Source organism: Penaeus monodon, chromosome 7 (genome assembly GCF_015228065.2).
Source record: "Penaeus monodon isolate SGIC_2016 chromosome 7, NSTDA_Pmon_1, whole genome shotgun sequence".
Taxonomy (NCBI): domain Eukaryota; kingdom Metazoa; phylum Arthropoda; class Malacostraca; order Decapoda; family Penaeidae; genus Penaeus; species Penaeus monodon.
Window position 1 is genome coordinate 53,535,654 of NC_051392.1, and position 3,423 is coordinate 53,539,076.

Sequence of the window (3,423 nt, forward strand, 5' to 3'; positions counted from 1 at the left end):
AAATGTAATTTTTATATATATTATATATATATATATATATATATATATATATATATATATATATATATATATATATATATATATATATATATATATATATATATATATAATATGTAACAATTGTCAGGGCTTATTACCCAGAAATGCTTGCCTTCAAGATGTCCATAGTGTTTTTAAATAGTTAATTTTTTCCATTTAATATGTAGGCTCAGAATTTTGGCTCTGTGCCCCCTTCCCAGTTTCACATTCCCTCTAGTATTCCTACTCCTTCTCCGACTTAACCATGCATGTCATTAGGTCATCTGTAGGTCATTATTGGTGAACTAAACCATTCTCACCATCATCTATGGTTGAAAATCTAAACAGCATTATCTGCTAATTCATAACTGTCACTTACTCTGTCCTTTCTTCTTAATATAAATAATGATAATAATTTTTGTTGTTATTATACTACTACTACTACTACTACTACTACTACTACTACTACTTCTACTATTACTACTACTACTACTACTACTACTACTACTACTTACTCTAAGCATTATCATTAGTTGTGTAGTACTTTCATTACAGCTACAAATTGATTTTATTACTGCCCCTTTTAATGATGTCAGTAACAATATATACAGTAATCAGGAATATTCTAATAACAGCAACAACAACAACAGTAGTAATGTTATTTATAGTATCTGTAATAAAGAAAAAAAAATACGAGATGAAGATAATGTTGATATGTGAATAGGGACTCATTTTAAGGTTACTTTAGAGATCTCAGCATCTGAATGAGCAACAGTCATTGCTCTTTGATATTTCAACTGAACAATGGCAAACCACTAACACGTTATGTGTATGTTACTTGATCTGTGAAATGTTAAATATCTGTTGCTGTATTGTGGCTAAATGTTTATTTTTTAACACCTCAGTCACATGGTAGCATGTGATTGTGATTTTAAGATTGTATGAATTTTAACCGAGATTTTTTTCCTGTTCTTCCTTTTGATTTTGTTTTTTCTTTTCTTTTCTTTTCTTTTCCTGTTCTTTTCCCTTTCTTTTTCCTGAAGTGCAAAATTCCATTGCTGCAATTATTGTATTCAATATATACGTATATAGAGACACTGAACACAGACATTTATTGTACTTATGATCATAATTATTGTTATTTCTGATATTGTTGTCAATTTTATAATCATTACAGAAATTACTGGTAAGAATAATGTTGATATAGTAACAGTGGTTATGATAAAGATGATGGTGATGTTGAATGAGATTTTTTGATGCTGAAATCAGAAAGCTAATACTGAAAATGATATAAATTATTGATTTTTGAGAACAGAATATTGTAAATTATATATTTCTAAGAATATGATCAAAAGAACAAGAGAACTAAGGACAGAAGGGGTGTTAGAGAGCTTGTGATCACTTTACTGGAAACTTCATATTCCATTCAGTAAAGTTAAGGGGAGTGTCAGGATTTGGATAAACCTGATATATGATATCTCTACTTTTACATATACATCACCTGCTAGATCTCAGATTTATAATTCAGTTATTTACAAAAAAAAAAAAAAAAATAAATAAATAAAATAAATAGAAAATAAAAAAAGAGAGAGAGAGAGAGAGAGAGAAAAGAAAAAAAATGCAGTTTGGAACCTTTCCAATATAATAGGTGTTAAGATTTTTTTTCTTTTTTTAATGTGATTTTTAAAGAATATGCATTCTCGACAGTTTTTCTAGCTTAGAAAATATCAACATGAAAATTTTTAATCATTGGAAATATTAATGCATCTGTTCTTTAAAATTATTTAAGTCCTATTAAAATTGATCAGTTAGCAACAGATTAGTTTCAAATTATGTGCTGTAAAGTGTGGTCTCAAGATATCTCGCCAAGAAGTGATCAGTGTAATTTTCCCAGTTAGCATGTGTAGATGTTTACATCCATTCCCCTTCTTTCTACATCACTAGCATTGTAATTTACAGTTATTGGAGCAGTAGAACACTCAGAAGGTGCCATTTTTTCAATATATCTAAGCAAGTGAGATCCAGTATAGTTATTGGAAATAATAAATGCACAAAAGAAATAGCAAATTGTCTCGGTGTGCACCATTTGCCAAGAAAAAATGTTGCTAGCTGATGTGTTCTTGGCCATGATATAGATTCCACAAGTGTTGCAATTATACTAGATGCCAAAAAGTGCCACAATTTGAGTTTTAAAGTATTTTTTTTTATAGAATTATATATCAGTGTTAGATAGAATTACATAGCTAGAATATGTAGTGTATTGTCTCCAAGTCTATTCCCTTAGTAAATGTCATAACTTTTTAATTTTTGTGAATTTGGCAATGGAAATTGTAATTACCCCTGTGATGCATGAATCATGTATATTATTTATAATTATTTATTTATTGTTTATTTTTTTTTATGTAAAAAAAAATCCACCAACACTTAAGCACTAATGTAGGTATGTTGTAAATAATATGGCAAAATTTTATATATACAGGAATTTTAACAGTACATCAGATGTTTGGCAAATGTATGTTATTTTACATTATGGATATCTTGAATGTGCATGTCTAGTGATTGCAAAACATGAAAATTATTTAAGTAAATCTTACATTTTCTCCTTTTACACAGTTACTTTTTTGTACTAAATTATGTAGGTTAGATTCATATGTTGATTTTCAATGGCCACTTTTTGATAAAATGTTATCAATTGTAACTATCTCCTGACTACCATCATAACTAGAATTTCCTAGCAACCTCCCTGATAATATTACCATCAGCTGAGAACATCTGCAAGGGACTATGTATAAATGTACTCTATATGCAAGTGGTGGTACAGGTAAAAATATGTGTGTGTGTGTTTAATATATATATATATATATATATATATATATATATATATATATATATATATATATATATATATATTATATATTATGTATATGTATATATATTATGTATATGTATATATATTATGTATATGTATATATATTATGTATATGTATATATATTATGTATATGTGTATTATATTATGTATATATATATATGAATATATATTTTTATATATATATACATACATATATATAATATGATATATATACAAAATATATATATGATAAAATTACATATATATATATATTATATCTATTATATAATATGATTTATATATCACTATATATATATTTTATATTATATATATATATATATATGCATTTTATATACATATATACATATATATAAGTATGTATATATATATGTATATATTATATATGTATATTAAAGCATATGTATATATATGTATTATATATTATATTTATAAAATTGTATAATATATGTATATGTATATATATATGTAAAATGTATATATATATGTATATGTAATATATATGTATAGTATAATATAAAAGATTATATGTTTTGTA